Source organism: Chrysochloris asiatica, unplaced genomic scaffold, assembly GCF_000296735.1.
Source record: "Chrysochloris asiatica unplaced genomic scaffold, ChrAsi1.0 scaffold00026, whole genome shotgun sequence".
In the NCBI taxonomy this organism is placed as follows: domain Eukaryota; kingdom Metazoa; phylum Chordata; class Mammalia; order Afrosoricida; family Chrysochloridae; genus Chrysochloris; species Chrysochloris asiatica.
Genome location: NW_006408544.1, coordinates 14,558,584 through 14,584,197, shown reverse-complemented (window position 1 = coordinate 14,584,197; position 25,614 = coordinate 14,558,584). Strand labels below are relative to the sequence as shown.

Genomic DNA, 25,614 nt, shown 5'->3' with positions numbered 1-25,614 from the left:
TGCCAGGCGTCTGTGGCCACTCTGATCCTTTCCCCATGTGGTCTCACCCAAGATTGTGGCTCCTGGAGCAGCGGAGCGTCCCAGACTAGAAAGCAATAGATTTCGTGCTTCTGACACAAATTCCCCCAGCTGTGAGCCTTCCAACCTTCTAAGTATTCCTTTATATGTGGTTCAGAGTTCTGGGACCATCCCCTGAACCTGCTTGGTCAGGTATTCTGTGTTGTTGTTGGCGGAGCTCTCTGCTATACGTCCATCCAATCCACCATCTTGTTTGTTCCTCTAGATTCATTATTCTTTGATGGTGTGGTTCAAATGCATCAAGTCGTATTCGGTCTTCCATATTCATTGCCCAGCTTTTGCATACTCCTGATGTGGTGCTGTGGGTTAATACACTGGATTGCAAAGTCAGTTTGAACCACAAGGTCAGCAGTTCAATCTTACCAGCCGCTCCTTGCAAACCCTATACCAGGGTCACTATGGGTCAAAACCAACTTGACAGCACTTAACAACAACAACATAATATACTAATTTGTATTAATGATACTCATTACATTGTATAATTGTCATCCTGGTAGATCCTCAGGGAGCTATATCTACAATCCTATTCAGGGGCGGGGGATCTTTTTTTTGTCTGCCAACATTTATAACATCATTCATGGGTCTTATAAAATAATCAACTTAAAAATTAGCCTATGTTTGGTCAAACATTTAATTCATCCCTAATATTATGGCTGGAGTCCTGGTGTGGTACTGTGGATTAACACAACGGCCTGTAAAGTTGCTTTGAACCATAAGATCGGTGGTTCAAGTTCACCAGTCACTCCTTGGAAACCCTATTCAAGGTCGCTATGGGTCAGAACCAATTCAATGGCACTTCAGAGCAATAACAACAATGTGATGGCTGTTGTCCTGGTGTGGTACTGTGGGATAAAGCACTGGACCACAAGGTCAGTTTGAAGCTCAGAGTCGGTGGTTCAAACCCTATACAGGGCCGCAATGAGTTGGAACCAACTAACTTAACAGCACTTAATAACAACAATGTGATGGCTGGAACTGTGGTTACCTTGGCAAGGCCAGACCAAATGATTCCATGGGCCTTAGACAGCTTGAGGCCTGTATGTTCCCCACCTTTGCTTTACACAAAGGATTCCTGGTATGGTGCTGAAGGATCAGCATTGGACTGAGAAACACAAGGTTGGCAGTTCAAACCCACCAGCTGCTTCTCGGAAACCCTAAACAGGGTTTGCTATGAGTTGGAATTGACTCAATGATACTAACCAACACAACAAAATTGCTTTACACAGTTCCTTAAACAAATTTTTAAGTAAGTGCTATATTAATAAATATATATATGGGGCACTGTGGCTCTATACAAGAGGCACTGGACTGTGAATCACAAGATCTGTGGTTGAGCCTGCCAGCTGTTCTGCAGAAGAAAGATGAGGCTTTCTGCTCCCGTGAAGATTTAAAACCTCGGAAACATTGTATAGGATCACTATGACTCAGAACCAGCTCAGTGGTACTTAACAACAACAACATATTAATAAATAAATTCTAGATGGCTTAGTGAAATAACAACGGACAAAAGAGAGCAGATTGGGTAATAGCAAGAGCATTGGAAATGTTGCTCTATCTCTATAGTTGTGTGATGTTCTCCCTCTGCCACTAATAGGACTATTAAAGGTAAAACCTTCATTCATCTTGAAGAAAGAACTAAAAATGTCTGCAATGTGTGCTATGTCTTCAGCTGGAGCTGTAGAGAATATTTCGGCGTATGCTCAGGTACCCTAGGCAACCCCAGGCCAACTAGAAAGAGTCTTGGATGTCAACTCAGATGAGTTAATCCAGTGTTTTCAGAATTTCTTTTGCAGAGTCAACAAGTCTCTATAATGCCCCAAAAGCAATTGGCCTCCCAAGTTGAGCCATCCTGGGATGCTATTGAACCTTCTGCAGTGGTGGTAGCATTGATTAAAGTTCATGAGACCAGAATGCTAAAGTTAGCTACCCTGAAAATAAGCCAGGCAAGTTCATTGTGCATCATCAGAATTAACAATATAAAGAATAATAAGTGTTACATTTGTCTTCCCCATTAAAGCTATTTGGGTGCCTATTGGGACATGGAAGCAATGACACATTAGTGCTACCCATGCTGAGTTCTTGGATGAAGTTGCTTCATCAAGGAAAGCCACATAAGATCTGTAGTACAGTTATTGTTGTTGTAAACCTCAAATATTAGAAACTAATAAGTAAGTTAGTGGGTGTCTCTTGTTCTGACCATGAGGGCCCACAAGCCAAATGTCTCGTTTGGCCATCTAGTGTAGGTACTGCATTGTTGGTGGTGGTTGTGTGCCATGGAGTTGGTTCAGACTGATGATCAAATTCTAGAAAACGTCATTCAAGCATTGAAATTAGCCAGAGCTTCACCCCAGATACAGTGAATTATAGTCTACATTTTAATGAATTCCCAGGTGATTCTTACAATCTTGTTAAAATGTAGATTTTGATTCAGTATATCGGGGGTGGAAAAGCAAATTCTCCCTTGGGGATGGGGCCGCAGGGAAGGGTAGGAAGAACCGGTTCAAAGCCCTGAATTTAATTAGTATAGTGCCAAGTGAGTAATCAGTCATGAATGCTGAAGAATGAGTTGCTTAATTTGAGTAAGTTCCTGAGGTGAAAGTGTTTCTCACATCAGTGTTCATGCTGTTACAAATTATTAACCAGGCATTGCACATTATTACTAGCAAGTGTTCAGAGTAGCTACAGACAGTTCCTAGGAATTTCTGACGGTGCCTGAGCTACCGAGGTTCCATGTAATATATAAATAGCGTTATATTAAGTTTTACATACATAGTACCAGTGTTCATAAATAGGAATTCTGTTGCCTGTCTATAGTAGCTTTTGAACTTAATGCCCTTGGGCGTAGTATTTCAGGTCACTGCAAACTTCCGCTGTTGTGCTGACAGGTACTTGTTAGCCTAAATATTCAAGTGATAGTTTTCCACATTACTTAATCTTTGGCAAGAGTTAATTGACTTAAAGTACTTATTGTCAGCAGGCTCTTTTCACCTGCACTTTCCATCTCAGTAATTAGCCATATTCACAGTGGCTAACCCTTAATTCCAAACCACTCAGTGGTTCATGCCTGGCTGAAGCCTAGCTGACCATGTTACTCTAACCCTATACTTCATGTGATCCAGCAAATGTAGCCCAAGTGTGGGGTCTGCATGGAAGACACAAGGAGTGTTAATTTCCAGCTGCTACCCTAGGAGCAAATATAGATTCTGCAGAGGTAGCTAATAAAACAGATGGACATGTTGTGGTCAGGATACTTAGACTTCCAGATAGCCTTCAAGCCAAATTTTCATATAATTGTCCCCAAATTTCTTTATTACACAGTGCAAAATTTTCCTTTCAATACTTTTAAAGGAAGTGTATTGCCATCCTAAACATCCCAGGTCAAGGGCTTAATTAATGCCTTAAAATAAAGGTTCCAAAACACCAGGAGAGTTTGTCATTTTCTCCCTGGTTTGTTTTGTGAAGAGGGAGGAGAGAAGGTGAGGAGGAACCCCTCCTGTTCCATGATTACATCCTACCCACTCATTTTCTCCTTTTCTCCTCTGCTTTTGATTTTTAGTGGCGGTCTTAACAGAATGTCAAGATCAATTTGCAGCATGGTTTAACTCAAGGTTTGCGTTCTGCCAGCAGCAATTGTCCCTGCAAACAATGCCGTGTGTTCTTGTAACTTCAGAAGCTTTTAGAGGATCATGACAAGGGCAGCATCTAATGACTTTATTAGTATAGGGTTTCAAAATGGGCTCAGTAATTGTTCATATCTTTTTGTCAGCAATTCATAATTACTGCTCAGCATTGTCCAAGAGTGCACTTTTGTATAGTTTCCTAACAGTACTGAAAGGAAGGGAAAGATGGCAAGGATAAAAGATGATGGCCTCTCTTGATTAAGAACAAGCCATCATCTGTATATAGATGATGGCTAAACTGTTGATAATATAATTTTCACTATTTTTAAAATAAAATATTATCCTCTTAAAAAATGGTCTTGGAGATCATTTTATATGACCATAGGCCTTTGTTTTTTTTAAAAAATAAATTTAGGTAATTTCTTCCCTACTGCTTACTACTGTAATCATAGCAGCCTGGTGGTTACAATGGATCTAAATAAAAGCATTGGTGTAAAAATCAATGATAAATAAGCAGATTTTTTCTTTATATTGATCTGATTGGTGCTATTCAGGAAATACAATTTTAAATTAGATGCAGTTGTCAATAAGCTTTCTGTTAGAAAGAAATTGCTTTTAAAGAACTGCAAAACAGAAAGTTGCTACTGTTGACAAACTAATGTGAAAGAATAACATTGTAATTTTTTATTAAATCCTGTTTTTCACATGCACTAAATCTTTCTTGTTGCCCTGTTAGTCATTTCTTGGTCTTTCTCCTAAGCACTCTGCTTTAAATGTCCTAGGTACCTTGATTGTGAGAGTCGCATCATTAAAAGAATCATTGTTATCTTAAGATGTATGAAGGTTTCGCTTTTAATACCAAACGTTGCCCCTTTCTTGGTCATCTGTTGTGGAACCCTTTCTTATTCTGTGACTCTCTGTAGTGTACTTATGTATTGTTATGTGCAAATTTTTACTCCTTATAGACAGTTATCCTTATGCTTTAGGATATACAGATTAGATTATAAAATGTGAGTTATCTAATGAAACAGTTCTAAAACTAAGGTATTTCTAAAATGAAATATATTTTTGGTTGTTTGATTCTTATGATAGCCCATCATATGTTTTACTTTTCTTGCCTAAAGTTGAAAAGGTCTCATTAAAGACTTATTTTCTAACTGCTCAGTGTTTATCATTTTTAGATCCATGATTGTTTCTGAAGAATTTTTACTAATTTTATCATGTATGCCATTTAAATTATTAGCAGATTCTCCTTTTTTTTTCCATAAATACTGGTCATAAAATAGAAAAATTATAAAAGAAACATGTTAATTCCATCAATTAAAGCAGTTGTGGAAACTAGAACTAGGTTCTAACTTTCCCCCCGTTGTTTGCCTAAGCAGTCTGCAGAGATACTGCCAGTCTGCAAAGAAGTTTTACTGCCCAATAATTTTGATCATATAATCTGCCAAATAGACCACAAAAAAATTTGAAAGTAAATAACTGTTAGTTTGGAATTTGGGAGAGAAGTATAATCCTGTTTCTTAAATGTTTGGGTTAGGAAATAGGTCTGATGTCTTTTCTTCCAGCATGTTTGTTATCTCTAAACTTTATTGAAATCCAGAATAATAATAGATAACTTTGTTTTATTCACAAGTAAAAGGTTAACTATAGGGATTTTTGTAAAACTGTCTGTCATCTTACCTACTATTGGCTAACTGAATCATTAATCACAGCAACAATTTTTTTAAAAGTTTTTATTGTGAATTGAGTGATAGTTTACATAGGAGAACATCATGTTTTACACTTACACTGTCGTATTTTGCTTCATTGCAGTGATTACAACCCTCTCCATTCAACAATATTTGCTTCTATTCCTTCTGTTTTTTGTTTTGTTTTATTTTGGTTTCTTTTTTTTTTTTGGATGTACACCAAAACACTCAGGAATGTATAATCATTCAAACAACCAAAGAGCATACCCTGCAAGCCTGTCCCCCTAATGCCAGCACACAGCCCCTCTCCCTCCATGAGTCTGGAGTCCCCAGCCGCTCCATCTTTCCATGTCATCATCTCTGCCTCCATCTCTGACGTCGCTGTTTCTCCCACTCTTCTCCCTTTATGGTCCCAGGGTCCTCTGCTCCTGCACTGCAAGATCAACCACTCCCCTCTTTTTGTTACAAAATATCTACCTTTACATTAGCAACAATCACAATCAGTCCTGATATCAGTTACTCACTATTGAACCACAAGAGTCTTATCCCCATCTCCTTTCACCAGTCCCATCCAGGCAGGTTGGAAACCACTCAGTGGAGATTCTACCTTTCCCCCGTACCTTCAGTAACTAAACTCCCTCTTGAAAACTTGTAAGCCAGTCACTTCGTGCCTTTATAGCCCCTCCCCACCCACCCCCATTTTAGGTAGCCAGTGTCTTAAGTTGCCCATCCCTATCAACCTTGTGTACAGAGGGGCTGGGAATGATCCTTGCTGTGACGAGTCCTTCTTATAAGCTACTACATCCATGAGTATAGGTCAAGTTCATCAAATTGTAGTGGATTACACTTTTCTTCCTCTTATTTCTTCCTCTAATCGAGTTCTGATCATCCACCCACTGAAGCTAGGTCACATGGTACTATCTGCAAGTATGGATGTTCTTATGCATCTCCCCTCACTTCTTATCATCTGGACGCTTCACTCTCTACTCTAGCCCTCTGTGGCTGTGTACCTGGAGGCCCCAGGTCTCAGCATACTGCTGGCCAACCAGATCTCACTCCAGGTAGACGGGAGTCCCCTATTGAACGTGGTCAGACTCAGCCCACCCCACATCTTAATTGTTCCCCTCATCAATAAACTAACGTGGTCGCCAGCAAGATTACATACCTGCTCGTGTAGTCCCTTTGAGTTTCAATCTAGGAAGGAGGTTTGCCCTGAAGGGACTTGATTGCTTGTCTTTATAGCTCCCCAGCAAACAACTTGCTTGCTCTTGTGGTAGTCAATCAGACTGCCATTTTTGTTTTATATTTTTTACCTGCTGGTTTTTCTTTCAAAAAGTATCTTCTGTTCCTCTAGCTGCTCCAGGCTGGTCTGCTTGTCTTTACAAGTGGTGATTACCCACCTCAGAAGATTCTGGATGGGGATTGGTTCCACCTAAGGTCTTATACACTGCAAAGGCTCCACAGGAAGCCTCTTTCACTGAGCAAGTTCTAGCATCTCTTGTAGGTATTCCAATAAGTTATAGGCTGAAGGGGGCTTACAAGCTTTCTATAGTCATGTTTCTGGGTATTCCTTTCACTCCCCCGCAAGTGTCTATTTTATAATAGTAGGCAAGGGAAACCAATATTCATAAGATAGGCAAGCATCTTAACATTATGTCCCCTCTTTTACCCATTCAGACTATGCTTTAATCCCTGTATCACAGAGCCCCATTGTTCCAAGGTTGAGCATACGTCACTATTTACCTCTGTCCCATTTAGTACATGCAAACTTGCCTAAATGTTCTCCTATCTGCCTTGTTCTTCCATTCCCCTCCCCTTTCTCATGTATTGCCCCCCTCAACACCCAAACTATCATGCGTCTATTCCCTACCCTGAGCTCTACCTTTCCCTCCCTCCCCTCATAGCCTCCTTCCCCTCACCCCCTCCTACTCACACACTCCCGGTAACCAACAGAGAAAATTTTTTTCCCTTTTAGTGTGGATATTTTTTCTTAAGCTTTTATAATAATGGTCTTATGAAGTATTTCTCCTTTTGTGACTGACTAATTAATTCAGCATAATGTCCTCAAGGTTCATCCATATTATGTGGTGGTTTACAGCTTCCTTGTTATTCTTCAAGGAAGCATAATATTCCATTGTGTGGATCTACCAAAGTTTGTTTATCCATTCTTCCATTGATGGGCATTTAGACTGTCTCCATCTTTTTACTAGTGTGAATAATGCTGCTATGAACATTGATGTGCATGCATCTACTCATGTTATGGCTCATATTTCTTGAGGATAAATACTAAGTTGTTGTTGTTGTTAGGTGCCATCGAGTCAGTACCTACTCACAGTGACCCTGTCACACCTTTTCTGATTTTGAAACATTCAGTGTTCCCTTGTTCTGGTAGAACAGCGACCTCTTAGTCCATGTACAGATTCCTTATGAGCACAATTAAGTGTTAGGAATACTTATACTTCTCAATGTTGTCCATACAATCAATTGTCATGAGCCACACAATTGAAAACCTTTCTGTAGTCAATAAAGCATAGGTAAACATCTTTCTGATAGTCTCTGCTTTCAGCCAAGATCCATCGGACATCAGCAATGATATCTCTCGCTCCATGGCCTCTTCTGGACCTCTGGAAGTTTTCTGTCAATGTATGCTTGCAGCCATTTTTCTGTATTACCTTTAGTAAAACTTTACTCATATGGGATATCAAAGAGATTGTCCGATGATTTTTGCATGCCATTGGGTCACCTGTCTTTGTCATGGGCACAAATATGGATCTCTTCCAATCAGTTGGCCAGATAGTTGTCTTCCAAATTTCTTGGCAGAGATGAGTGATCGCCTCCAGTGCCACCTCACTTTCTTGAAAGATTTCAGTTTTTATTCCATCAATTCCTGGTGCCTTGTTCTTTGCCATCACTGTATAACAAACTGACAGACAAGTGATGGAAATACTGAGTAGAGAAAGGTGTTTCTAGATCATAAGGTATTTCTGTTTCCAACTTTCTGAGGAAACACCATACCGTTTTCCAGAGTGATTGGACCACTTTACAATCCCACCAACAATGTAGGAGGGTCCCAGTCTCTCCACAGCCTCGCCAACATTTATGGTCCTCACTGTGAACTGCAAGGTCAGCAGTTCTAAACTACCAGCTGTTCTGTGGGAGGAAGATGAGGCTTTCTGCTCTCGTAAAGATTTACAGCCTCAGAAACCCTGTATAGTATCGCTATGAGTCGGAACCGACTCCACGCCACATAACCACTACCACCACTTTTTTGAGCTTCACAGAGCAACAATTTAAAGATTCTCCTAAACAGTTTCCTTTTATGTACCTTTGCTTTCCTCAATCCATAATCAGCAGCAAAATCCTCTTTAACATGTACTTTTGTGCACACTTCAACTAAGAAAAAGATGAAAGAAGTGGAAATGAAAAATAAGAAAGAGAAATACTGAAGCTTTCACTGCTATTTCTCAATCTGAGAAATTATATGGTCCAGTCCTAGCACCAAATGAGCAGTCCCCAAATAAGTTTGCTCAACACCCACAGCAACAAAATGATGATATTATGTGGCTATTATGGAAGGTATGTAAGGATTAATTGATTATGTGGTCTTAAAGCAAAGTCTATCCACATTTAAGAGTCCTTGTGTGGCACTGTAGGATAAACACTGGAGTACTAACTGCAATGTCAGTGATTCAAACTCACCAACCACTCCTAGGAAACCCTATACAGGGTTACTTGAATTGGAACTGACTCAGTGACACTTAACAACAACAACAACAAGTGCACATGTAAATAAAAGCCAGTTGTATTCTTGAAAGACTAATTTTTGGTATAATTGTTTTCTCAACTTCTAAGTAATCAAACATCAATCATAAGATATAGAACAGTTAAGTAGGGCTCAGGCAGGCTAAGAGTATGAGGAGAAGTGATGTTAGGCAAATGATGTAACATTTCTAGGTCTTTTATTTTTTTCATCCATGACCAGAGGCATGACCTAAAATTCTATGATTTTCTGATGACTTGAACAAAGCTGTTTTCAGTAGGCAAGTAATAGTGAAGCAAGATTCATTTAAAAAAATAAATGCTTGTGAAATGTGCCCCTTGGTTGTTTAAATTATTATATATTCCTGAGTGTTTTTGTGTACATCTCCACGCCCCCCTTGAAAAAAAAATCACAAAACAAAACAGAGGGAATAGAACCAAATACTGTTGAATGGTGATGCATGGATAGATTGTAATCATTGCAATGAAACAATGGTGTAAAACCAATGCTCTCCCATGTAAACTATCACTCAATTCACAATAAAAACTTAAAGAAAAAAAAGTGCTAATATAATACTGTAGTGTCAAAAAATGTCCTACAGTAGTCTGACTAGGTTGTGATCATCTAGTCCAAGTTATCTCAGTGGGCTGTAACTAAGAAAGCCACAGCATTTTCTGCCTTTTCCACCCATCCTTGCCCTTAGAACTGTTTCAAAGCTTTGCCTTTGAATCATGGTACATTTGTTGAGAAAGTATTAATAGCTAAGAGCAAGACTGTTACTTTTTGTTATTGTTAAATGCTACCAAGTCAGTTCCAACTCATAGCAACCTTGTATAAGGTTTCTTAGGAGCAGCTGTAGGTTTGAACTGCTGACCTCATGGTTTGTAATCCAGTGCTGATCCTGCAAAGTCACACCAGGAGTTCAAGACCAAGATACATAATAACTATAACCACTAATTGAGCACCTACTATGTGCTAGAAAAGCTGGACACTGAATAAGAAAGACTGGAAAAGAATTAATTGATTCATTTGAATTATGGTGTTGGTAAAGAATAGTGAAAGTACCATGGATTGCTAGAACAAACAAATCTGTCTTAGAAGAAGTACATCCAGAATGCCCTTTAGAAACTCGGATGGCAAGACTTTATCTCACTTATTTTGTACATTGTATCAAGAGGAACCAGTCCCTAAAAGGGACATCATGCTTGGAAAAGTAGAACGTCTACAAAAAAGAGGAAGACCCCCAACAAGATGGATTGACACAGTGACTACAACAGGGCTCAAAAAATTTGAGGATGGTGCAGGACCAGGCAGTGTTAAGTTCTGTTGTGCATAGGGTTGCTATGAGTCAGAATTTACTTGATGGCACCTGACAACAATACTATATATGAGTGGGCTTCAGAAAGTTCAATTGGGAAAATGGAATTAAAAGATAATGGAGTTTTTCCTCAAACTTTCCAAAGTCCCCTTGTATATGAGCTCATGTAATTCTCACTTCCATACATCACCTCATATACAAGGAAACTATTTTTGGCCCAGAGATGTTCTGTAACTTACCCAAGTCATGAAAAAGGGTGTTTCAGATATAAATTCTAAATCTTCCTATGCTTTTTTGCTATATAATGCTTATTTTTCATGCCTTTTTGATGCTCATTGATTTAGCAACAAAATTAAATTGAATAATATACGTAAAGCCCTATGAGGAATATGATAGAAGTATGAGTATAAGACCTGGCCTTTTGGTTCAGGAAGAAAATAAGCATAAAACTGACTAAATAATTAGATTTAAGAGTTGTTATTACCATTAGGTGCTGTTGATTTGGTACTGTCTCACAGCAAGCTTATGCACAGCATAGCAAAACATTACGCATTCCTGCATCAATCTCACTATCGTTTCTTCTCTTGAGCCCATTGCTGCTGCCAATGTGCCAATGTACCAATCCTTCTCATTAGGGCTCTTTCTCTTTTTGGCTGACCCTTCACTATACCAAGCATGATGTCCTTCTCCAGGGCCCTGTACCTCATAATAATATGTACAAAGTATGTATGAGAAGAGAGATGAAGTCTGGCCATTCCGGCTTATAAAAAGCATTCTGGCTATACTTCTTCCAACACAGATTTGTTTGTTCTGGCAGCGATGGTACTTTTAATATTCTCCTTCAATACCATAACTCAAGTGCATGAATTCTTCTACAGTCTTCCTTACTCATTGTCCCACTTTTACATGCATCTGAAACTATTGAAAATACCATGGTTTAGGTCTGGCTCACCTTAGTCCTCAAACTCTGACATCTTTGTTCTTGAAAACTTTTAAGAGGTCTTGTACACCAGATTTGCCTGATGTAATACATCGTTTGATTTATTGACTGCTGCTTCCATGAGAGTTGATGGTTGATCTGAGCAAAACGAAGTCTTTCACAATTTCTATCTTTTCTCCAATGATAAGAATGTTGTTTATTGGTCCAGTGGTGAGGATTTTTGTTTTCTTTACATTGAGGTACAAACCAAAGGCTGTGGTCTTTGATCTTCATCAGCAAGTATTTTAAGTCCTCTTCACTTTCAACAAGCAGTGTTGTATCATCTGTATATATAGGTCATTAATGAGTATTTCTCTAATCCGAATGCCATATTTTTCTTTATATAATTATTTTTGGATTATTTGCTCAGCCTACAGATTAAATAAGTATGGTGAAAGAATACAACCCTGGCGCATACCGTTTCTGATTTTGACCCATTCTGTGTTCCCTTGTTCTGTTAGAATGACTGACTCTTGGTCCATGTACAGGTTCCTCATGAGCCTAATTAAGTGTTTTGGAATACTCATTCTCTGCAATGTTGTCATGATCCACACAATCAAAAGCCTTTGAATAGTCAGTAAAGTACAGGTAAACATCTTTCTGATATTCTCTGCTTTCAGTCAACATCCATCTTATGTCAGCAGTGATATCCCTTATACCATGTCCCCATCTGTATCCATCCTAAACCTCTGGAAGTTCCCCATCAAAGTATTACTATGGCCATTTTAAATTTCTCTTTAGCAAGATTTTCCTTGTATATGATATTAATGATGTTATTTGATGATGTCTGCATTCAGATAGGTCACCTGTCTTTGGAATGGGTATTAATATGTATATCTTCCAGTCAGTTGGCCAGGTAGCTGTCTTCTAAATTTCTTGACATGGACGAGTAAGTGCCTCCAGTGGTGCCTTAGTTTGTTGAAAGATTTCAATTTGTATTCCATCAATTCCTGGAGACTTGTTCTTTGCCTATGCTTTCAGAGCACCTTGGACTTTTTCCTTTTGATGTTGATCATATACTCCCTCTTGTAATGGTTGAACATCCACCATTTATTTTGGTACCATGACTCTTTGTATTCTGTCTATCTTCTTTTGTTGCTTTTTGCATCATTTAGTATTTTGCCTGTAGAATCCATCAGTATTATTCATAGAAGCTTGAATTTTTTTCTTCAGTTCTTTCAGCTTGAGAAATGTTAAGCATGTTTTCATGTTTCCCTTTTGGTTTTCTGACTCCAGGTCTTGGCACATTTCATTATAATCTTTGACTTTGTCTTCTCAAACTGACCTTTGAAGTTTTCTGTTCAGCTTTTTATCTCATTTCTTCCATTTGCTTTATGATCTCTATGCTGGAGAGCAAGTTTCAGTGTCTCTTCTGACATCCGTTTTGATCTTTTCCTTCTTTCTTGTCTTCTTAATCACCTTTTGCTTTCTTTCTGATGTCATCTCATAACTCTTCTGGTCCTTGGTCAATAGTGTCTCTTTTATCAAATCTGTTCTGCAGATGATCTCTAAATTCAGGTAGATTTAGGAGTTAGAAGCATCTTTAGTCAGTAGGCTAACTCACAGTCATGCAGGCATTTTTTCTGAGATGCTTAATTGATGTTACTCCAACCTCTACTTGAATACTACCACGAACAGAGAAATGAAAGCTACAAAAAGGTCAGATGTTTTGGAGCTGCTTTAAAAGCAAGAGAAAATTTTACTACAGTCTTCTTCGTATAGAGAAACTGCTGCAACTTTCTCCCTTTTGATCGTAGTTCTGGCCTTGAGATTACCTGGAATAAGTCACATTTCTGCATTATGACTTTTTTTTAGTTCAATTATGGTCATCTTGTTTGACCTTATTTCTTTCCTTTTCTCAAACTATTCTTAGTTCTCTCTACTGTCCTTCGTATGTTATGATGTCTAGACCTAGCTCCTCTTAAAGGTGCCCTGAATTGAAAATAGCGTTCCTGAAGTAGTCTTGTCTAATGCTATACACAATTCTATTTTAGAATTTTATTATTGACTTTAATTGAACTCAGGGGCGTCTAAAACTCTCTTTTCCAACTGAGTTGTTAGGAAAACTGATCACTTTCTTTACTAATGCAATTGATTGAGAAGTTATTTTGGGGTTTGGACACTGTCTATCCACATTCATGGGTCATAAAACTGTTTCCCAAGTTTTATCACTCATAAATGAGACTGTAGTTTAGCATCTTTACTCATGTTAAAATCTTAATAATCCTTTCAGTTCCTAGATATTTCCAACTCCAGAGAATTTTTCTTCTTCCCTTCTTCACCACACTTTGATGTGGTCATTAGCAAATACTATTACTTCCTATGCTTTTATTTTAAACATCTTGCTTTTACCATCACTTTCTGTCATTCCCACTCACAGGTGTTAAGGTTTTCTCATCTCGTTGTGCTCTCCCTTCCATCTGTTGACTCTACCACTGTCTCATCCTCTATCCACTCTCTCCTGTCTCCAGTCTTCATTTCCCTCCTTGTCCTATTTAGATTTCAGGCTCCATCTTTATCACATAAGGAGCCTTGATAGCGTACTGGATTACAAGTTGGGCTGCTGACCTCAAGGTAAGCTTTTCTAATCTACCAGCTGTTCCATGAGATAAAGATGAGGATTTCTGCTCCTGTAAAGATTCACTGCCTCGGAAACCATATACAGCGTCATTATGAGTCGGAACTCACGCCACAGCACATAACCACCACCACCACCATTGTTTTTGTGTATGGTGTAAGGCATGGATCCTGTTTCACCATTCTACATGTGGAAATCCAGTTTTCCCAGCACTGTTTATTAAAGAGTACATTAAAAGTACATAAGACCCTTGTCAAAAATTGACTATAGATGTTTGGACTTATTTCTGGACTCTCAATTCTACTGCATTGGTCTATGTGTCTATTGCTACACCAGTATGAGGATGTTTGATTACTGACTGTCTAGCATGTTTTAAAATATAGAAGTGTGAGTCTTCCTACTTTGTTCTTTTTCAACATTGCTTTAGCTGTTTGAGGCCTTGCCATTCCATATAAAGTTAATGGTTGATTTTTCTATTTATGTAAGTAAGGCTGTTGGAATTTTGCTCTTTGAGCATATTAAATCTGTAGATCATTTTGGGTAGTGTGACATTTAAACAATATTGTTTTCAAACACATAAACATGGAACATTTATCTGTTTATTTAAGAATTTGAGCCTTCTCTAACCTCTTTCATCAGTATTTTATATACTTTTCATTGTCTATGTCCTTCACAATCTTGGTTAGGTTTATTCCTGGGTATATTATTCTGTTAAATACTAGTGGAAATAGAATTGTTTCCCTTAATTCTCTTTCAGATTTTTCATGATCATGTATAAAATCCCAATTATTTTTTAAAACATTTCATTGTAAATTGTGTAAAGATTTATAGAGAAGATAATTAGTTTTACATTCAACAAATAGTACACTTTGTTTCATCTCAATGATTGTGATCCCCTCCATATAACAACAGTTTTCTTACTTCTTCCCTATAGTTCTTATTTCTATTCCACACAACTTCTCCTCCCTTCTCAGTTTTTTCCTTATGTAAATGTTGCCCTGTTGATCTTGAATAATTGATCATTCCATGATGACCACGCCTTACTAGTGATGTGGTCTCCACTATGTATCCATGTCCTTACTGCTTGTCTGAAAATTGGATCATGAGGGTGACTTCTGTTCCAAAACTGAAGGGTGATTGAGGGTCATGGTCTTGGTTGCCTTCATTCTCTTTCTGACCAGTAAGCATAGTCTTTTCTATAATTTTTAATTTTGTTCCACATTTCTTCCTCTCTTTCCAGGGCCTTCTAATGTGATCCCTTTCAAAGTACCAGCTGATTTTTGTTTGTTGACCTTGTACCCTACCAAATGATTAAATTCCTTTATTACCCCTAGAAGTTTTCTTAAGGATTTTTTGGGATATTCAATATACATAGGATCATATCATCCATAGATACTTTACTTTTCCAATCTGTTGTTGTTGTTGTTGTTAAGTGCCGTTGAGTCGGTTCCGACCCATAACGACCCTGTACAGGGTTTCCGAGGGTGTAAATCTTTACGGGAGTAGAAAGCCTCATCTTTCTCCCGCGGAGCGGCTGGTAGTTTCAAACCGCTGACCTTAAGGTTCGCAGCCCGATTTCTTTTTCTTGTTTTATTACTCTGACTAGGATTTCAAATATATTATTGACTAGAAGTGGTGAGAGCAGGCACCCATGTTCCCAATTTCAAAGGGAAAACTCTCAGTCTTTCTATAATAATCACATCCTGTGATAGTTTAAACACTATCACTGCTGTCTCCCTGCATTGCATTTACCTTTGTTTAAATTAACTATTAACCTTCTTTAAACATGGACATATGCAGCTGACCACTGATTAAAATCACAATGAGGTTTAAACTATATATATATATATATATATATATATATATATACACACACACGCACACAAACTTCAATGGAGGATAGGTAGACAATCTTTCTGTGTGCTCCTTTATATATATATATATATATACACACACACGCACACAAACTTCAATGGAGGATAGGTAGACAATCTTTCTGTGTGCTCCTTTCCTGAGTAAGATGTTTTATATCTGCTCTTCATTCAGTAAACAAATTATACTCCTCTCCACTGTCCTTCCCAACTGCCTTCCCTAGTTGACTGAGAAAGCAGAAGTCATGAGAAGACAAATGCTATCACTTTTTTTATCTGCTTTAAATGTCTATTCTTCAGCACTTCACTGAGAAAGCTGCCTTATCATCATTCTGTCTAGTATCGTCCTAGACCTTTCCATAGTATATCATTATTTTTGTTTATTTTTAACTCCTTTTCTAATTCTTCCATAGAATATACACATCATGATAGCAAGAATTAACTTTTTCATTTTTATTTATTACTACAATACCCACTACCATCGAGTTATTTTGAACTCCTAATGACCTGGTAGGATAGAGTAGAACTGCCCCCCTAGGGTTTCCAAGCCTTAAATCCTTACAAAAGCAGACTTCCATGTCTTTCTCCTGTGGAGTATCTGGTTGATTCAACCCACCAACCTTTTGATTAATAGCTGTGCCACCAAGGCTCCTTCTTAATACAGTCCTCAAGAATTATTTCTTGGATGATATAAGAGTGCAAAATATCATAATGATTAAGAGTATGGATGAACTTTGGATTTATTAAGACTAAGTGTGGAAGTCTACATAAGCCATTAGCTGTGTGAGTGACCATGGGCAAGATGCTTAATTCTCTAAGATGCAGTTTTCATATGGAAAACGCTCAATTTTCTCAGTTATTATAATTAAATGGAATAATTTATTTTAAAGTCTGATACATAGTTAGACGCTTAGTGCTTTTATCTATATGTATAGATTTGCTTTATTTATCTCAGACATTTGTGAAAATGTTGACAGGGAAAATCCAAATGTTAAACTATCTGAGACCAATTTAATATTGCTCTACAGGAGTAGCTTTAATAAAACCTTACTCGAGTAATACAGAAATGGCTACAACCGTACATTGACAGAGAACTTCCAGAGGTTCAAGCTGGTTTCAGAAGATGACATTGAACAAGGGATATCATTGCTGATGTCAGATAGATCTTGGCTGAAAACAGAGAATACCAGAAAGATAAATAAGAATAATACCAGAAAGATAAAAATAAATAAACCTGTGCTTTATTGGCTATCCAGAGGCTTTCGATTGTGTGGATCATGACAAACTATGGACAACATTGCAAAGTATGAATATTCTGGAACACTTAATTGTGTTCATGAGGAACCTGTACATAGACCAAGAGGCAGTTGTTCAAACAGAACAAGGGAACACCAAATGGCTTAACATTGGGAAAGGTGTGCACCAGAGTTGTATTCTTTCACCATCCTTATTCAACCTGTATACTGAACAAATAATCCATGAAGCTGCGTTATATGAAGAAAAACATTGCATCAGGATTAGAGGAAGACTCATTAACACCTTGTGATATGCAAATGATGCAACCTTGCTTACTGAAAGTGAAGAGGACTTAAAATGCTTACTGATGAAGATCAAAGACCACAGCCTTTGATATGGATTGTATCTCAATGTGTAGGGAAAAAAAATTCTCATCATTGGACCAATAAACAACATTCTTATCAGTGGAGCAAAGACTGAAGTTGTGAAAGACTTCATTTTGCTCGGATCAACCATTAACTTATGGAAGTAGCAGTCAAGAAGTCAAACAATCTATTGCATTGGGCAAATCTGCTGCATGAGACCTTTTTAAAGTGCTGAAGAGCAAAGATGTCAGCTTGAGGACTAAGGTGTGCCTGACCCAAGCATAGTATTTTCAATAACCTCATATGCATGTGAAAATTGGACAATGAAAAAGGAAGACCGTAGAAGAATTGATGCATTTGGGTTATGGTGTTGGAGGAGAATATTGATAGTACCTTGGACTGCCAAGAGCACAAACAAATCTGTGTTGGAAGAAGTACAGCCAAAGTGTTCCTTGGAAGCCAGGCTGGCCAGACTGTGTCTCTTATACTTCAGACATACTGTCAGGAGAGACCAGTCACTGGAGAAGGTTATCATGTTTAACTAGACATGATGGTGGTAGTGGTGTGCCATGGAGTTGGTTCTGACTCATGGCGACCCTGCATCGGGTTTCCGAGGCTGTAAATCTTCTACGGGAGCAGAAAGCCTCATCTTTCTCCCATGGAACAGCTGGTAGTTTCAAACTGCTGATCTTGAAGTTAGCACAACTCATAACCGCTACACTACCAGAGCTCCTTCACTACTCCATTCTTTATAAACTGCTTATCTAAACAGCTTTTCTAGATTTCTAAATTTAATTGAGGTCAAATCTACTGGTCTTATGAAGAGTTTTCTTAAGTTTTATGAATTTCTCAGATAGTCATTTCTGTCATCATTCATTCTAGCTTTGCACTACCCCATTTGTTGTGCCATCTGTCCATTTATTCAAAAAAATATCCATTAAAAACAGATTGTACTCAAAGCAAGAAAATCATTGGAACTCTTTGAAAGATTTTGCAAAGTGGCAGAGTGCAAGATCAATATACAAAAATCAGTTGGATTCCTTTACACTAATAAAGAGAACTCTGGTAATGAAATTAGTTAAACAATATTATTTTCAATAGTTGCCCAAAATATGAAATACTTAGGAATAAATCTGACAATACAAAGAAAACTACAAACCACTACTGCAAGAAACCAAAAGAGATGTACAAAAATGGAAGAATATAACATGTTCTTAAGAGATGGAAAAGCTGATCATTAACTTTATATAGACAGGTAAGAGACCTCACATAAGCAAAGCATTACTTAAGAAGAAAAAAGTTGGAGGACTTTCATTTCCAGATCTCAAAATCTTTTACACATCCACAGTGGTCAAAACTGTGTGGTAATGGTATAAAAAGAGATAGATTGATCAATGGAACAGAATTGAGAAGCCAGAAGGACAGCCATCCACATACAGTCAGCTGATGTTTGACAAAGAGCTGAAACATTAAATAGAGAAAAGATAGTGTCTTCAGTAAATGGTTCTGACAAAACTGGAAATCCATTTGCAGAAAAATGAAACACAACCGTATTTCACACCTGTACAAAAACAACCTCAGCATGGATTAAAGACTTCAGTGTGAAACCTAGAACTATAAATAAAACTCATCAATAAAATATAGGTGCATACTTAGGGACTCTAATACATAGCATAAATACAATCTCAGACATAACGAGACACACCAACAGCAGAAGACAAAATAGGTGATTGGGACTTTTAAAGTTTGACACTATGTGCAATCATAAGATTTCACCAAAAGAATTAAAAAGAACCCACAGACTGGGAAAAAATATTTTGCAATGACATATCAGACAAGGAAGTAATCTCTAAAATTTATAGAAAACTACAGCACCTCTACAAGAAAAAAATAACCCAATCTAAAAGTGGTTAGAGGACATGAACAGATACTTCACAAAAGAAGGAATTCGGGAAGCCATTCAAGATCAAAAGGGCAATATTTTCCTAAGGACAAAGTTCAAAAAGGTTGGGAAGGAGGAGAGTGGGATAAAAATAAAGACTACAAGGAGGAAGTGGGATAATTTTTTGTATGGCGGGGATTGCAATCATCGAGCTGAAACAAAGTGTATGATTTGATTGTAAAACTGATGATCTGCTCTGTAAACCGTTACTCAATTCACAATAAAAAGTTAAAACAAAAAGCAACATACTATACTATTTTGCAGCCCTGGTAGCACAGTAACTAAAGTGCTTAGCTTCTAACCAAAATGTCTGCAGTTGGAACTCACCAGCTGCTTCATGTGACAAAAATACAGCCGTCTGCTTCTATAAAGATTGTTAATGTTAAGTACAGCCTTGGAAACTACGGGGTCCGTTCTACTCTATCCTGTACAAGAATAGATGGAAAACAGGACAATAAAATTTAAGAAAACCTAATTAAAAGTGATGGTGGTAGTGATGTGCCGTGGAGTCCATTCTGATTCATAGCGACAGATTTTCCGAGGTTGTAAATTTTTATGGGAGCAGACAGCCTCACCTTTTTCCCTCAGAACAGCTGGTAGTTTCAAACTGCTGACCTTAAGGTTAGCAGCTCAATTCGTAACCACTACACTACCAGAGCTCCTTCAGTTAAAAGTGGCAGTAGATAATTTAGAAACACTAAATTCTGGGAACTAAAGGGAGAAAAAAAAATGTGATAGTCATATTATCATTTTATTCATTCATCTGAACATTTGATCTGTATTCATTGAGTATCTACTGTATGCTAGATACTATGCCCTACAATTACAGGTTGTAGTCCTCATTATCTGTTAAAAGGAATCCCAATAGGTCATCTCAAGATTTCCTGACACTAAATTCAAGGGAGAATTTTATTGCATGATTTTCTATTTGATAGTCATTAGGAAATGTAATCAACAATTATCTTCTGTTGTTTTGCAGAAGACATTATTTTAAATGGTTATATCTTACATCAATCCCCTGTTAAAAAAAGCTTTCTGTATATTTTTTCTCTCAGTAATGGTAATTATTTAGAGAGCTTAGGTTATATGGTCCTTAAATCTTCTTTTTTATTGTTCTAACTCATGCCAGGAGTCCTGGCACAGAGCTGTAGATTAATGTGCTGGACTGCAAAGTTGTTTGAACATTCAGAGTTGGTGGTTCAAGCTCACCATTCGCTCTTTAGAAACCCTATATAGGGTCGCTATGAGTTGGAAACAACCCAATAGCACTTAACAACAACTTATGACAAGTATAGAGATTAGAGGGGGAAAAAAGCCTACACAGTCAATATGCCTTCTCATTTCTGGGTCAAACATCATCTATCACGAGTGTCTACAGTATTGGGCTGCAATCGATTCTTGCTTAAATACTTTGATGAGTGACTAAAGTGCCAATATTCTGTGCTATTGTTCATTTATTTTTTATAGACTTCCCTACCATGTATGAGATTCTGCTTAGTGTTTCCTACATTTTTATCTGTTAAGGTGCTATAGTACTTTTAAAATACATGAGGAAATTATGCATGAATATCAAGGTCCATGAAAAATTGGCCAACCTTAAGATAAATGATGCTGAAAACTGTTAAATGATAATAAATTCAGAGTCTCCAATTTTACAGCTGGAAAAACATCAGAGAACATGAAAAAATATATATCTTTATTTCATATCTCTAGAGTGAGTAGTAATTCTGATACGTACTGTAGAAGTTACACAGCAATATAATACACTGCCTTGCATGCTGCTAAACATGCCTCCTTTTTCTCTATATCTTTAATTTTAATAGGGGGGAAGAAAAGCCAATTTTGACTCTCAGTGGAAAAGAAGTAATATTAATACTCATACTGATTCCACATCACTATCTTCATTTTTTATAGAGTCCTGGTGTGGTGTTGTAATATAAGTTCTGGATCGCAAAGTCACTTTGAACTGTAAGGTCAGCAGTTCAAATTCAACAACTGCTGCTCGGAAACCCCTAGATAGGACCGTTATGAGTCGGAACTGACTCAACAGCACTTAACAATCTTCATTTTCTAAATGGGAAAGCATGGCTTGGAGATTTAAAATTATCCAAATAAATGGTGGTGATGTGTGCTGTCAAGTCAGTTCCAACTAATAACGACCCTCTACCACCTCCACCATAGAGTCTCCAAGGGTGGCTGATAGGTTTGAACTGCAGACTTTGTGGTCACCAGTACAGTGTTTATCTTGCAGTGCCACATCTTGGATCAAAGAAACAATTAGTGACAAAAATAGGTTGGGGTTTTTTTACTTCTTAGTCTTTGTTCACTCCCACAATAATATGCTGCTTACAGTAATTCCTGCTTTTTCTAAAATGTTAATATTTTGATATTTTATACTTTTTCTAAGTCACTTTTCCAATAGGTAGTGAATATATTGAAAATCAGGAGAGAAGGATACAGTCATGAACTTGTACAGTAACATCTGCTTATTTAAAAGAGGGTCGGTCTATATGATCTTTTGGGGTGAAAATCCAGTGAAAGAGGTTTTGGAGACCATGATAATTGTCCCCAACTATGTTTTAGTTTAACTGAGTGAGGAATTAGTTGGAAAAGGAAAAGGAAGGTTGTGTGATCAACATTACGTAAAATTAAAAGTTACTGAAGCATCAATATCCCATTCATAGGGTTCTAGGAATAAGTAAATTGTTGTTGTGACATGTCATTGAGTTGATTCTGACCCATAGCCACGCTCCGAAGAGCGGCTGGTGAGCTTGAACCACCGACCTTATAGTTCAAATGGCTTTGCAGTCTGGCGCATTAACCCACAGCACCATACCAGGACTCAGGAATAAGTAAGTAGAGGTATGTAAAAAGAGATTCCTCTCCTCCTAATGAAGTCCTGGTGTGGCACTGTAGGATAAGCACTGGACCACAAAGTCAGTTTGAACTGCAAGGTCAGCAGCTCAAATCCACCAGTTGCTCCTCGGAAACTGTATACAGGATCGCTGAATCAGAACCAGTTTGGTGGCACTTAATAACAACTCCTGCTAGTAGTTAGTTGTCCAGGAGCACAACTGTGGATCATAAAATTCTCCCTCATTTCTCAGCCCTGATCCCCTTCTCTGATCACCGTCACACCTCTTTTAAACCACTAAATCCAAGCCTCGGTTATATACCACATTATGCTTATTGTTTGGAGGCCTTGCTTTAGCTAATCAAAAAGGTTTTTCCTGTTCAAGGAAACAAACCAAGTCTTAACTTGTTAATACATTTAGTTGGCTCTCAGTAAATATTGATTTGTTAGTAAAAGAACACAAAAGAAACGTTATATGGCATTTAACATAAATTTCCACTCTTATCAGTGCCTATATGAGAGGAAATAATATGTTGGTACCTAAGAAGCTCAGGTAGTATAATGGTTATGAGTTGAGCTGCTAACCTCAGGTCAGCAGTTTGAAACTACCAGCTGTTCCTCAGGAAAAAGATGAGGCTTTCTGCTCCCATAAAGATTTACAGCTTCAGAAACCCTATAGAGAGTCGCTATGTGTTGGAATTGACTCCACAGTACGTAACCACCAACCACCATGCAGTGCCTAGGAAACAAATTTTCTCTTTATATTGCTAGAGATCAAAATCCTATATTTGATAAGAGATTAGATTCGATTAGAAACTCTTATCCCCTAAAATCAAGATTCTATAAATATACATATATTTAAATGTTTGTTCTTACTAGTAGTGAGAAAGACAGCCAATTATCTATGATTATCATCCTTCCAAAAACTTTGTATAAATTAGTCCCCTATAGATAAATTAGAGCCCTGTCATTAAATTGCCAGTCCCTTCAAGCCTTTTCATTTGAGTGATTTATAGATGAAAGCAAAGAGGAAGATTAAGAAGTTATGCGCTTTTAAAAATCTCTGACTATTAATCTACTGAGACAATTTAACAGTTCAGTATTACTAAGACGTCTAAGCCTCAGACAGGTGTAAGGTGTTTTGTAGATTGAATCATAAAAAAATCTCATGCTGTGATTTCTTAATCTTTAGATTAAGAAATAAACCCTTAGATTGACTGTGTTCACTAATATGGATACAATATTTGCATTATACTATCCTTTTAGAAAAAAAAGTATAATATGTATCAATGTCCATTAAATATTTCTGCCCTGTCACCTGTTAATTGCACTTTGCAGACTTTTTTCCTAAAATAATACTTCAGTATGTTAATCCTACATTATTGATAAAGTTGAAACTAAAAACAAAAGTCTAGCTGTGGGTGAATAGTTAAAAACATGGTAACATACTCATCTGCCAGATGAAATATTATTCAATTATTAAAATACTGGTGTGATATTATGTAGAAGGCTAAATTATTTCATCTACCCTAGCAGTGATTATACAGGATGAAAAAAAATATTTGAACAAAAGACTAAGAAGAAATAAACAAATGTGATTACTGTATTATAATTTTGAGAATTACAGGTAATCTTTATTTATGTAAGGAAATTACTATCTTTACTTTGCACTTCATATTTTCTTCATGATGTTCTAATACATTTACATTAACCAAAATTTTAAAAGGATAGAAAACATGTAGTAATAAAAGGTCTCCTTTTACTCTTGGCTCTAAGTTACCCATCCTGGACAAAACTTATTATTTGCCTTTCCAAAGATTTTTGTTATGTATAAACAAACAAATATATCTCTCCTAATTTTATATAACTTAATTGTGCTAATAAGGAACCTGTACATAGACCAAGAGGCAGTCAATCTAACAGAATAAAGGGACAATGAATGGTTTAAAATTAGAAAAGATGTGTGCCAGGGTTGTGTTATTTCACTATCTGTACTCAGTATTTATTCTGAGCAAATAATACAAGAAGCTAGATTATATGAAGAAAAATGAGGCATCAGGATTGGAGGAAGACTCATTAAAAACCTGTGATATGCAGATTATACAACCTTGCTTGCCAAAAGCAAAGAGGAGTTACTAAAAAAGATCAGAGACCACAGCCTTTGGTTTGGGTTGTACCTCAATGTAAATAAAACAAAATATCCTTACAACTGGTCCAATAAATAATATCAAAATAAGTGGAGAAAAGATTGAAGTTGTCAAAGACATCATTTTGCTTGTATCACTATCAACACTCACAAAAACAGCACTTAAGAAATCAAACAATGTACTGCATTTGACAAATCTGCTGCACATGACCTCTTTAAAGTGTTAAAGAGCAAAGATGTTAGTTTGAGGACTAAGGTGCATGTAACCCAAACCACGGTATTTTCAGTAACTTCAAATGCGTACAAAAGTTGGACTGTGAATAAGGAAGAGCATAGAAAAATCAAAGGACTGGAGTTATGGTATTAGGGAATACCAGAAGAACAAACAATCAGTGTTGGAAGAAGCGCAGCCATAATGCTTCTTAGAGGCCAGGATGGTCAGATTTCATCTTTCAAACTTCATCATGTTATCAGGAAGGACCAGTCCCTAGAGAAGCATGACTTTATCATGCTTGATAAAGTCGAGGTTAAGCGAAAAACAGAATGGCCCAAAACGAGATGGGTTGGCACTGTGGCAGCAGCAATGGACTCTAGTTTAGCAACTATTGTGAGATTGGCACAGGACCAGGCAGTATTTCGTTCTGTTGTACTGACTCAATAAGTTGGTACTGCCTCAATGGCACCTAACAACAATTTTTATAAAAGGTAAATACTCTTTAATTCTTTGCCCACTAACATTATATCTTAAATATATTCCATATCAGTTGTTAAAGCATCTTTCTATTTTATAAATACACAATATTTCTTTGTTTCTTAAAATACTATAATTTATTTAACCCATCTCTGTGAATGGACATTTGGGTTTTGTCCTCTCTTCTGCAATTATAAACAATGCTGCAGTAACATGCAGCCATGTATACATGTATTTTCCATATGAAAATAAGATAAATTCCCAGAAATAGAAATGCTAGGTTAGGAGTATGTGTATTTGTTATTTTAATAGACAAATTTAGCTGACAAATTGTCCACCAGGAAGTTGGTCCCAACTTTACTTTTGTTTATATTGTTAAGTACTGTTAATTTTCAAGGAGCACTTGGTGGGTTTGAACCGCCGACCTTGGAGTTAGCAACCCAGTATTTATCCTCCAGCGCCACACCAGGACAGGGTATAATAGG

The 25,614-nt window shown here is 37.3% G+C and overlaps 1 protein-coding gene across 1 annotated transcript in view; it reads left to right on the top strand.

Moving 5' to 3' along the window:
* The window catches only part of FAF1 (Fas (TNFRSF6) associated factor 1), a 665,112-nt gene that overhangs the window by 486,034 nt on the left and 153,464 nt on the right, over nucleotides 1-25,614 (top strand). The window lies entirely within an intron of this gene.